Source organism: Artemia franciscana, unplaced genomic scaffold (assembly GCF_032884065.1).
Source record: "Artemia franciscana unplaced genomic scaffold, ASM3288406v1 PGA_scaffold_55, whole genome shotgun sequence".
NCBI classification, from domain to species: Eukaryota; Metazoa; Arthropoda; class Branchiopoda; order Anostraca; family Artemiidae; genus Artemia; species Artemia franciscana.
The window spans coordinates 222,478-234,920 of NW_027062695.1; the positions used below are offsets into that span (position 1 = coordinate 222,478).

Here is a 12,443-nt window from a genome sequence, read left to right on the forward strand (position 1 = left end):
TAAATTTTATGAAAAACTTCAAATCTGCTTAGGTTGTATGAATAGATAATATAAATTTCTATCAGTATTCAAAGTCATTCGATTTCTAAAAAGCTTACCTTTGAATCAAGAGGTTTTACTTAGACAAAATGTACGTTAATTACAGAGTCAAAGCGTTAAAATAGGAAAAGTCACTGAAGTATCTTATTTCTAAAAAACCAATGTCAACTTCAGTTCTTAAAAGTCAATACCTTTCTATCCAAGTTTGGAAAAAATTTGACCTTGTCCCAAAAAAAAATCCCCTCTAAAATGTCACGGAAAATCGGAAATTTTAATCTAGAAATTTGAAATTTGAAAATCTAGGCATAAGGCAAGTAGTTCGAAAAGCAATTGAAATCAGACTTAAGATTAATAATAATATTTCCTTAAATATGGATTTAGGAGAATATTCACTGAATGCTTTATACACAAATTTAATTAAAAATGACCATACGAATAGATTTTAACACAGAACCTGTCACAAACAGACCTATAAGATCAGCAGCGAAAAAAGCTAGGCTGGCATTAAAAACCTGTTTTTAAATCATTTTCTTTCATTTCAACGAATTGCCTCGTTTCCTAACAATTTATTTATCAGTCCTGGTTGGACTTCGCTGAGGTAAGGATGCTGGGACTGTTTTGAAAAACTTCATTTCAGTTTTATTGATTTTATTCTCTTGTAAGTTGTTTTTTCTTATTTGTATTGCTGGGGATGGCCCTTGGACATAGGGCCGAAATATTCATTTTAATTTGTTTCCCACTGTCTTAAAAATTCCCTATTGTTCTTCTTGTTTTTGGTGTTTGTGATGGAAAGGCAGTGTGGTCTTTGTCGTTATTTGAGGCTTTCAATAGGTTAGTATGGAGGAGGACCGTGTTTGTTAGTAGCAGTAGTGGTAGTTGTAATTGTATTTCCCCTGTAATATTTCCTTTCTTCAACAAATGTTATGCTGAGGGCGCTGGTTTACAGCAAAGTTAAATTTAAACTAAATATTAATTGCTAAACTAAAATGGCTTATAAATATGTCAGAGCTATCCCCAAGACTTTGTTGAAAATGTAACCAAGTGCAGCCTAGTCCCGACGCTTTCCCTGGCATAAAAGGCTGAAAAATTCAAGCATTGTTTTCCTATAATTTCTGTAATTTTCTAGGGAAATATGTCAAAACCAAACACTTTATACATTTATCTTTATGTTTTGGGGGATCAATATGCTTAACATGAGTTTGTTTAATTTTTCATGAATTCATTTTAAGCTAGACTAATATCGGAAATGTTATTTCTTAATAGCCCTGTCTGGTTTCGTTTAATGGACGGCCATTAGCTTCTTTTAATCTATGGAGTAAAAGACTGGCCATTTAGTCTCAACAGTTTTGTCATAGTTACTTTGCGTCAATATAGAGCTAATAATCCCAGACAATGCGTCATCGTAGGCTTATCAAAGAGTGGTATTACATCTGAGAATTTTTTTTTACTGTTTTATCACATAAAATGGATGGTCGTAGATGGTGAAAAAAGCTCGTTCAGTCACAATTTTCTAGATCTAGTCTATTTTTCTTAAGGACACCTAGCCACTTTTTCAATTAGGCAAAAATCCCAAAAAGCCATTTTGTTCCGAATGGTATAGAAAAACCACATTTTGTCTTTGGGGCACCATGGTCCGTGCTACCTCAAAAGAACAAGTCTCAAATTATACAATTCGTCAATTAAAAAAAAAAGCAAAAGCAAAAGGCAGGGTGTCCCAAAATGGGATGAGAAGAGACCATAAAAATCGATTTAATGGGTAAATTAAACTCACAAATGGAAGTCATGTGTGGAGCTACTTAAAAGTTTATGTTAGAAAAGGATCGTATGCAGCTATGTTGGCTTCAGGACAACATTCAGGTCAACAATGCATATGAAAGAATCCATTCAAAAATCTTAATGATGTAAATTTCTATTATGTAGTTGGCTCAGAATTTGTAAGATGTATAATTCTGGATTCGATGTTAGAAATAAAAAAAGAATTAAATAAAACAAAAATTCTAACGAAATTGGTATGAGTGGAACTCCGAAATTATAAGCCCTAGTGGCGAATCTCGCCACAGCGGTAATCTAGTAAAGAGCGAACCACGGTCTATAGTGACCAAAATCTTACGAATGTGTATGAGAAAAAAAACTGACTAGTGAGAACAAGTTGTCATTTTAAGTTAATTGAACAGTGTTTATTATTATTTCGATTAATGTTGATAGCAGAATTTTATTTTGAAGACAAATTTACGGAATTTTGAAAAATAGCCTGAAGATCCACGAAAGTGGTGCCGGATAGTAAAAAACAACAAGTGTAGCCTACCATTGAAATATTTTCTGTTTAAAACCTTATTTAGAATACTTACAGCCCTCACCTTCAACAAGAAGGAAACTCAATTTTTTGTATTCGTGGCACTAGTGTGCAATCTTTTTTCTTCTTTTCTTTTTCTTTGCCACTAGCGGGGCACTGGAGCATAATAAAGAGCTGCTTAAGGATTCACTTTATACCTATTTTCTTATTTTATCTATTTTATTGTAATTTGGTTGATGGCGTCATCATGAAGTGCCATATAACACCCGAAAAATAAAATTTGCGTGCCATTTCAGGAATGCAAAGCCTGGATGGTGCACTGGAGCATCAGAGAGAGCTTTTTAAAGCTTCACTCTGATTTTTCTATCTAATCATTTTTTTTTATTATAGTTGATAACGCCACGAAAAAGGGGTATAAGGCACCAGAAAATGCACTTTTGAAACTTTTTTTGGAATGGGAAGGCTGGTGTCAATGGAAAGGGTAGCCTACTGTCACGATCTCCATTGTTTAAAACCCTAATTTCAAGCTTTAACTTCCCACCCTTTTATATTCATTCCTCCCAGCTCCTTTTATGTTATTCATAAGTCGTCTGCTGAATAGCAAAACTAGACGGCTACTGCGACGCGATATAGAGCTGCTTAAGGGGTCATTTAAAAGATAATTTTTCTTATCCAACAGCATTATATAAACAGGAAACGACAGTGCAATCACAAAGTGCCGTTTGGCACAAAATTATCGCACTTCCAGCTATATTTCCATATAAGAAAACAAAAATAGAAAAAGGGCCTTTTCCAATGAAGACTCCAGAAAATTATTCAAACCTAGGTTGTAAAAAATTCAAACCCTTCAATTGCCACAAATAAAGTAACATGTAGGAAAAAAAACTGTAGAGGAGTGTTTAAATGGTGAATTTGAAGCTATTGATCATTTCAACTTGATTTTTGTGGATTAATAGCGAAAAAGAGCATTAAAAGGCCACAATGAGCAGTGCTAAACTATGAAGTCTACGTTATATTATTATCTTATATTTCTTAAGATAAAAGCTTTTGTCTTACTATTGTATTGTAAGATAATTCGTACTAAGCCAATGATTGGACAAAGGTAACAGTACTAAGAAGTTTTGTTCTTAGAAACTTAGTTTAGCAGTAACGGCTCTGCCTTATGTCTTTGGTAACAAATATTTGATTCTTGGATAGAACTTACTTCTGTTAATAACAAATAATGGAATTTTTGTTTGCAATTCCTCAAAAATGCAAAGGATAAATTTTCAAAGGACACTTTTATAGCAAACTTGCGAATATACAACATTCTTCGCTATCCCATTGTCTGTGCATATAAATAGATTGTCAGGTTTACCGACTCTTGAACATGTAACATATAATTGTCCATGGGAAAAACAATCCGTATTCAGATCTATACCTCATTATTATAATGATTGCCCTTGAGCTTTGTTGATGGTGATTGCTAATCAAACATTCCCTGTGTCCCCGTCGTCATTTATATATCCCCCCTGTGCTCCCTGGCGTCCCCGTTGTAGTTGTGTCCCTGTGTCCCGGTCGTCATTTATATTCCCTGTGTCCCAGTCTGTAATTTCTCTTTGAGCGGCCCGGTCGTCATTTATATTCCCTGTGTCCCGGTGTCCCGGCCGTCATTTGTGTCCCGATGTCCCGGTCTGTAATTTCTCTTTGAGTGTCCCGGTCGTCATTTATATTCCCTGTGTCCCGGTCGTCATTTGTGTCCCGGTTGTCCTTGGGAAAAATAATCCGTATTCAGATCTATACCTCATTATTCTAATGATTGCCCTTGAGCTTGGTTGATGGTGATTGCTAATCGAACATTCCCTGTGTCCCGGTCGTCATTTGTATATCCCCCCTGTGCCCCCGGCGTCCCCGTTGTAGTTGTGTCCCTGTGTCTCGGTCATCATTTATATTAGCTGTGTCCCGGTCGTTATTTGTGTCCCGGTGTCCCAGTCTGTAATTTCTCTTTGAGTGTCCCGGTCGTCATTTATATTCCCTGTGTCCCGGTGTCCCGGTCGTCATTTGTGTCCCAGTGTCCCGGTCTGTAATTTCGTCAGTCGACAAACATGACGTGAGTCGACGAACAACTCCATGACGGCATAATGCTCAATACTTATAATGAAGTCAGTCGACACACAAACATGACGTCAGTCAACAGACAAACAACTTATCTATATATATATATATATATATATATATATATATATATATATATATATATATATATATATATATATATATATATATATAACACCTAGTTGGTAGGGGCGCTTCGCGCCCCCCCCCCAAGTCCCCCCGCGCGCGTAATTCGTTACGCAGACAACTTATTTTTATATATATAGACTAGCTGTTGGGGTGGCGCTTCGCGCCACCCCAACACCTAGTTGGTGGGGGCGCTTCGCGCCCCCCCCAAGCCCCCCCGCGCGCGTAAGTCGTTACGCGCCATAATAGTTACGCGCCATTGTAGTTGTGTCCCTATGTCCCACCTGTGAATATAGATAGATATATATATATATATATATATATATATATATATATATATATATATATATATATATATATATATATATATATATATATATATATATATATATATATGGTTTTAACTACGTAAAACTTGCGAATATACAACATTCTTTGCTGTCCCATTGTCTTTGCATATAAATAGATTGTCAGGTTTACCGACTCTTGAACATGCAACATATAATGGTCCATGGGAAAACAATCTGTATTCAGATCTATACCTCATGATTCTAATGATTGCCCTTGAGCTTTGTTGATGGTGATTGCTAATCGACCATTCCCTGTCCCGGTGTCCCGGTCGTCATTTACATCCCCCTGTTTCCCCCGGTGTCCCCGTTGTAGTTGTGTCCCTGTGTCCCGGTCGTCATTTATATTCCCTGTGTCCCGGTCGTCATTTGTATCCCGGTGTCCCGGTCTGTATATACATTCGTTTTTTAGTTTTGTTTTTCTCCTTTATTTTTTTCCTTTTTTTTTTCTTTTTTAGCTTATTTAGATTTTTAGATTTTTTAGTTTTTTTATTAGTTTTTAGTTTTTTTTTCTTTTTAGTTTTTTTGTCCCGGTCGTCATTTATATCCCCCTGTTTCCCCCGGTGTCCCCGTTGTAGTTGTGTCCCTGTGTCCCGGTCGTCATTTATATTCCCTGTGTCCCGGTCGTCATTTGTATCCCGGTGTACCGGTCTGTATATACATTCGTTTTTTAGTTTTGTTTTTCTCCTTTATTTTTTTCCTTTTTTTTTCTTTTTTATTTTATTTAGATTTTTAGATTTTTTAGTTTTTTTATTAGTTTTTAGTTTTTTTTTCTTTTTAGTTTTTTTGTAGTTTTTAACTTCTTTTTAGTTTTGTTAATTTTTTTTTTTACTTATGTCCTGGTCGTCATTTATACTCCCTGTGTCCCGGTGCTTTGTTGATTGCTAATCGAACATTCCTTTTGTCCTGGTTGCTTTCTCTTTGAGTGTCGTCATTTATTTTTTTCTTTTTTAGTTCTTTTAGTTTTTACCTTTTTTAGTTTTTTTTTAGTTTTTTAGATGAAAATTTTTTTTAGTTTTTTCCTTTTTTTCTTTTTAGTTTTTTATTGGTTTTTACCTTTATGTTAGCTTATTTTTCAGTTTTTTCCTTTTTTTTTAGTTTTTTTTTATTTTTTATTTTTTTAGTTTTTTACCTTTTTTTAGTTTTTTTAGTTTTTTTAGTTTTTTAGCTTTTTTACTTTTTTTATTAGTTTTTAGTTTTTTTGTAGTTTTTGCCTTTTTTTAGTTTTTTCAGTTTTTTTTTAGTTTTTTATTGGTTTTTACCTTTATTTTAGCTTATTTTTCAGTTTTTTCCTTTTTTTTATTTTTTTTTAGTTTTTAGTTTTTTTAGTTTTTTACCTTTTTTTAGTTTTTTTAGTTTTTTTAGTTTTTTAGCTTTTTTATTTTTTTTATTAGTTTTTAGTTTTTTTTGTAGTTTTTGCCTTTTTTTAGTTTTTTTAGTTTTTTAGCTTTTTTATTAGTTTTTAGTTTTTTTTTGTAGTTTTTGCCTTTTTTTAGTTTTTTTAGTTTTTTCTTTATTTTAGCTTATTTTTCAGTTTTTTCCTTTTTTTTATTTTTTTTTAGTTTTTAGTTTTTTTAGTTTTTTACCTTTTTTCAGTTTTTTTAGTTTTTTTAGTTTTTTAGCTTTTTTATTTTTTTTATTAGTTTTTAGTTTTTTTTGTAGTTTTTGCCTTTTTTTAGTTTTTTTAGTTTTTTAGCTTTTTTATTAGTTTTTAGTTTTTTTTGTAGTTTTTGCCTTTTTTTAGTTTTTTTAGTTTTTTAGCTTTTTTATTTTTTTTATTAGTTTTTAGTTTTTTTTGTAGTTTTTGCCTTTTTTTAGTTTTTTCAGTTTTGACGTCACCTGATCCAGTTTTTTCAGGTGACGTCACCTGATCCACGATCCACAGATCCACAGACAACTTATTTTTATATATATAGATAGTTTTTTTTTTTACTTATGTCCTGGTCGTCATTTATACTCCCTGTGTCCCGGTGCTTTGTTGATTGCTAATCGAACATTCCTTTTGTCCTGGTCGCTTTCTCTTTGAGTTTCGTCATTTATTTTTTTCTTTTTTAGTTCTTTTAGTTTTTACCTTTTTTAGTTTTTTTTAGTTTTTTAGATGAAAATTTTTTTTAGTTTTTTCCTTTTTTTCTTTTTAGTTTTTTATTGGTTTTTACCTTTATTTTAGCTTATTTTTCAGTTTTTTCCTTTTTTTTAGTTTTTTTTTATTTTTTATTTTTTTTAGTTTTTTACCTTTTTTTAGTTTTTTTAGTTTTTTTAGTTTTTTAGCTTTTTTACTTTTTTTATTAGTTTTTAGTTTTTTTTGTAGTTTTTGCCTTTTTTTAGTTTTTTCAGTTTTTTTTTTTAGTTTTTTATTGGTTTTTACCTTTATTTTAGCTTATTTTTCAGTTTTTTCCTTTTTTTTTAGTTTTTAGTTTTTTTAGTTTTTTACCTTTTTTTAGTTTTTTTAGTTTTTTTAGTTTTTTAGCTTTTTTATTTTTTTTATTAGTTTTTAGTTTTTTTTTGTAGTTTTTGCCTTTTTTTAGTTTTTTTAGTTTTTTAGCTTTTTTATTAGTTTTTAGTTTTTTTTGTAGTTTTTGCCTTTTTTTAGTTTTTTTAGTTTTTTAGCTTTTTTATTTTTTTATTAGTTTTTAGTTTTTTTTATAGTTTTTGCCTTTTTTTAGTTTTTTCAGTTTTGACGTCACCTGATCCAGTTTTTTCAGGTGACGTCACCTGATCCACACATCCACAGACAGACAACTTATTTTTATATATATAGATAAGTTGTCTGTGTGTCGAGTGACATTATGTTTGTGTGTCGACTGACGTCATATTTGTCGACTGACGAAATTACAGACCGGGACATCGGGACACAAATGACGACCGAGACATCTATATATATAAAAAATAGCTGTTGGGGTGGCGCTTCGCGCCACCCCAACACCTAGTTGGTGGGGTGCTTTGCGCCCACCCCCAAGCCCCCTCGCGCGCGTAAGTCGTTACGCGCCATATTAGTTACACGCCATTGTAGTTGTGTCCCTGTGTCCCACCTGTGAATAGAGATAAATATAAATATATGTTTTTAACTACGTAAAACATGCGAATATACAAAATTCTTCGCTGTCCCATTGTCTGTGCATATAAATAGATTGTCAGGTTTACTGACTCTTGAACATGCAACATATAATTGTCCATGGGAAAAACAATCCGTATTCAGATCTATACCTCATTATTCTAATGATGTGTCCCTGTGTCCCGGTCCTCATTTATATTCCCTGTGTCCTGGTCGTCATTTGTGTCCCGGTGTCCCAGTTTGTAATTTCTCTTTGAGTGTCCCGGTCGTCATTTATATTCCCTGTGTCCCGGTGTCCCGGTCGTCATTTGTGTCCCGGTGTCCCGGTCTGTAATTTCTATTCGAACAATCCCTGTGTCCCGGTCCTCATTTATATATCCCGCCTGTTCCCCCGGCGTCCCCGTTGTAGTTGTGTCCCTGTGTCCCGGTCGTCATTATATTCCCTGTGTCCCGGTCGTGATTTGTGTCCGGGTGTCCCAGTCTGTAATTTCTCTTTGAGGTTCCCGGTCGTTAATATTGATATTCTCTCTGTCTCGGTCTTCATTTGTGTCCCGGTCTGTAATTTCTCTTTGAGTGTTTTTTCTTTTTAGTTTTTTTTTAGTTTTTTACCTTTTTTCCTTTTTTCAGTTTTCTTTTTCTTCTTTATTTTTCAGCGTCACTATGAAGCACATATCGCCGAACCTTTGTTTTTCTTAACTTAAATCTGGTAGGCATTGATGACCTTATCCAAGTCAAAATCCTAAACCCAATCATCATCGCTATCATTTTCAGTTTTGATATTTTTTGACTCTCGCTGTCCAGGTGGATTTTCATCTAACTGCGCGGTTTTGCGTTCTTTAGCCGCAAGCCTGTTTTCTTGCTGTTCTTGTGATTCCTCGGCACGCTTTCTTTTCTTACTTTCTCTATCAGCCGCAAGCCTGTTTTCTTGCTGTTCTTGTGATTCCTCGGCACGCTTTCTTTTCTTACTTTCTCTATCAGCAGCAAGTTTCTTGGCATATACTCTTTGAGCAGCTTCCTCGGCTGTTGCCATTGTAGGTTCTTCAGTAATTTTACAAATAAACATTTTTCCGTGAACGAATGTCTTAAATACCTTTAATGACGTCATCGTCATAACAAACATGGCGACAACTAACTTCATGACATCATTCGACACACAAACATGACGTCACTCGACACACACACAAACACACAGACAACTTATTTTTATATACATAGATAAGTTGTCTGTGTGTGTGTGTCGAGTGACGTCGTGTCTGTGTGTCGACTGACGTCATGTTTGTCGACTGACGAAATTACAGACCGGGACATCGGGATACAAATGACGACCGGGACACCGGGACATAGGGAATATAAATGACGACCGGGACACTCAAAGAGAAAGCGACCGGGACACAAGGAATGTTCGATTAGCAATCACCATCAACAAAGCACCGGGACACAAATGACGACCGGGACACAGGGAATATAAATGAAGACCGAGACGCTGAAAGAGAAATTACAGACTGGGACACAAATGACGACCGGGACACCGGAAAGCTAAAAAACTAAAAAAGGTAAAAAACTAAAAAAGAAAAAAAACTAAAAAAACTAAATTTTATTAAGTTTATTTTGTAAAAACTACAAAATAAACTAAAAAGAAAAGAAAACTAAAAACTAATAAAAAAACTAAAAAAACTAAAAACTGAAAAAGAAAAAAAAACTAAAAAAAGGAAAAAAACTGAAAAATAAAGGAGAAAAAGAAAACTAAAAGCCGGGACACAGGGAAAATAAATGACGACCGGGACACTCAAAGAAAAATGACAGACCGGGACACAAATGACTACCGGGACACAGGGAATATAAATGACGACCGGGACGCTCAAAGAGAAATTACAGACTGGGACACTGGGACACAAATGACGACCGGGATACTGGGAATATAAATGACGACCGGGACACAACTACAACGGGGATTCCGGGGGCACAGGGGGATATATAAATTACGACGGGGACACAGGGAGTGTTCGATTAGCAATCACCATCAACAAACCTCAAGGGCAATCATTAGAATAATGAGGTATAGATCTGAATATGGATTGTTTTTCCCATGGACAAGTTTATGTTGCATGTTCAAGAGTCGGTAAACCTGACAATCTATTTATATGCACAGACAATGGGACATCGAAGAATGTTGTATATTCGCAAGTTTTACGTATTTAACAACATATATATATATATCTACAACGAAAAGAGAAATCTTTTTTCTTTTATCTATTTTCACAGGTGGGACACAGGGACAAAACTACAATGGCGCGTAACTAATATGGCTCGTAACGACTTACGCGCGCGGGGGGCTTGGGGGGGGGGCGAAGCGCCCCCACCAACTAGGTGTTGGGTTGGCGCAAAGCGCCACCCCAACAGCTAGTAGGGAATATAAATGACGACCGGGACACTCAAAGAGAAAGCGACCGGGACACAAGGAATGTTCGATTAGCAATCACCATCAACAAAACACCGGGACACAAATGACGACCGGGACACAGGGAATATAAATGACGACCAGGACACTCAAAGAGAAATTACAGACAGGGACACCGGAACACAAATGACGACCGGGACACCGGGACACAGGGAATATAAATGACGACCGCGACACTCAAAGAGAAATTACAGACTGGGACACCGGGACACAAATGACGACCGGGACACAGGGAAACAACAACAACGGGGACGCCGGAGGGGGGCACAGGGGGATATATAAATGACGACGGGGACACAGGGAATGTTTGATTAGCAATCACCATCAACAAAGCTCAAGGGCAATCATTAGAATAATGAGGTATAGATCTGAATACAGATTGTTCTTCCCATGGACAATTATATGTTGCATGTTCAAGAGTCGGTAAACCTGCCAATCTATTTATATGCACAGACAATGGGACAGCCAAGAATGTTGTATATTCGCAAGTTTTACGAAGTTAAATATATATATATATATATATATATATATATATATATATATATATATATATATATATATATATATATATATATATATATATATATATATATATATTCACAGGGACAGAACTACAATGGCGCGTAACTAATATGGCTCGTAACGATTTACGCGCGCGGGACGGGGCATGGGGGGCGCGAAGCACCCCTACCAACTAGGTGTTGGGGTGGTGCCACCCCAACAGCTAGTTTATATATATTATATATATATATATATATATATATATATTTAGATCCCAGATTTCTAAGACAAAGTTTACAAGAGATGCGAAGGTAAACCTAGATTTAATGCCCAACTTTAGAAAAAGCTCATGATATTTTCAAGTGTTCTAGCCTAAGTTGAAAAAAAAATTATGAGGTTTATTGTCAATATTTTTAAAAGCAAAACAAATGTACAAAGAACTAATTAAAAAAAATATATATTCTTCTGATTAAAGTAAAGAGCGAAGTTGAAAATTAAACCGAAGAAAAATCATTCCTCCGCGGCTTATGCAACATATTTTTGTGTAAAACTAGAATTCTATATATTCACTTAAATCTTCAAAACTAGAGCTTTGCTGAAAACTAAACTTCCTTTGGTGTTTTTGGATAGTCCAAACCACCTGGCGGAAAGTTCTTGATTTCATGGCCGGTGAATTATTCTTTCCTTTTCTGTCAGCCACTAAAGGGCTTTCCTGTTTAAATTCTGTATTATTGAGTTGGTTTTTGTTTTCAGTAAAGTGCTACTTTTTCAGAACTCTTGAAACATAGAGAAATATTACGAGCCAATGTCTTTGAGACAGTTTTTTAAAGGTATATGGTATAAACCATGAAGCAGCAATTTTGTTTTTTATAAGTTCTAATATCGCTCTTTACATGAAATATTTTTTTTAAACACAAATTTGAACAAAAGCAATAAGAAGAAAACCCAGGTGGCATAACTTATTTAAAAGGACATTGTTGGCCAACTGACTCTATTTTTTCGCAAAACGCCCCCCATGAGGTCCTCTTTGCTCACCTTATCTCTTTTTTTCCTGTGTTTTAAACCTTCGAGTAGGCAGCCCAGTCTTCGGGATTATTCGTTCGGATAGATATTCTTAGTAGCCTTCGGGTCAGTTTTTCTCTTTGTGACTTACTTCCAAAGTGTACCAGTTACTGGCTTGGTCCGACTCCTCAACAAGTGTTTGGGGGAGTTTCTTGTTCAAACGAACTATTCATTCTTTCTGTGAGTCTTTCTGCCTCCTTGTCTAGATTCCCTTTGATTACTCCAGTGCTGAGGGGAGAATAGAATGGCAATTTTTCGGCTGGCAATTGATTGTAGGTGTTAGACTTCTTTTTTATATATCTCTCAGAAGTATTCTTTGTTGCTGGGATATATCTATTTTGAATCATATTATCCGAGGGTCAGAGAATGATGAACAATCGCTCACATGCCATTCATTTGCCAGCCTCTCATGTTACGAAGATCCAAAATGTCTCTTCTTTCTCCGTTCTTGCTTATGAATACAGGGCTTGA

General features: G+C 35.0%; 1 protein-coding gene across 4 annotated transcripts in view; it reads right to left on the minus strand.

Moving 5' to 3' along the window:
* The window catches only part of LOC136042006 (uncharacterized), a 55,598-nt gene that overhangs the window by 26,506 nt on the left and 16,649 nt on the right, over positions 1-12,443 (minus strand). The gene's annotated exons all lie outside the window — the stretch shown is intronic.